Consider the following 769-nt stretch of genomic DNA (forward strand, 5'->3'; position numbering starts at 1 on the left):
TCCCCACAGACACATCAAAAGGATGGGAGAAATTGGGAATTTTCATAAGAAAGTTGCAGCTAGATACGGGTGGACACTAGAAAAATTGAGGATCCAAGCCAGTTTGCAAGTAAATAATAAAACTTCAAGGGAATGTAATACTACTAGAACCTAATACCCACACATGTGTAGTACACTTTCTATTGAACCAATTTTTTCCATCATGTCCCTCATTTCTCCCGAAGACAGGAAAACTAAGACCTAATTTGTTTGCAAAGGAAGTCTCAATTCAATAAACTCGGCCTGATTATTTATCTAAGTACAGTAAGAATAACAATTTGCCAATAGGCGCTTCTAAATCTGCTTTGTTGCACCGGTTGATAAGGAGTCTCCAGAAGGAAATTTTAATAGCCTCTTGAGTCTAGGAAGCCACAGCAAAGACTTGTTGTCAAACCTAGAGATCTGGATGAATTCCTCTCTTCCTGAAGTCCCCAAAACATCCTAAAGTTCCTGTGCCTGCCAGAAGTGATCTTCCTTACTCACCTGGTAAGGCTGATGGGAATTCTATCAGCAAGTCCCAGGCTGTTTTTCCTATGGGTTTTTATGGCTCCTTATGGTTAACCATTTTTTGCATTTCTTTTCCATGGGGATGTCTTGATCCCTGTCTCCTGTACAATGTCACTAACCTGATTAAATGCAACAAGCAAAATGGCTGTCTGGGGAGGCCTTACAAATAGCTGTGAAAAGAAGAGACACGAAAAGCAAAGGAGAAAAGGAAAGATATAAACAT

At 39.9% G+C, this 769-nt stretch overlaps 1 protein-coding gene across 1 annotated transcript in view; it reads left to right on the forward strand.

The window, feature by feature from the left end:
- LOC104984435 (melanoma-associated antigen B5-like) overlaps window positions 1-769 on the forward strand; it is a gene marked incomplete at both ends in the record, with an annotated part of 12,096 nt that overhangs the window by 7,525 nt on the left and 3,802 nt on the right. The gene's annotated exons all lie outside the window — the stretch shown is intronic.

The sequence above is a fragment of the Bison bison genome, unplaced genomic scaffold (assembly GCF_000754665.1).
Source record: "Bison bison bison isolate TAMUID 2011002044 unplaced genomic scaffold, Bison_UMD1.0 scf7180017864027, whole genome shotgun sequence".
In the NCBI taxonomy this organism is placed as follows: domain Eukaryota; kingdom Metazoa; phylum Chordata; class Mammalia; order Artiodactyla; family Bovidae; genus Bison; species Bison bison.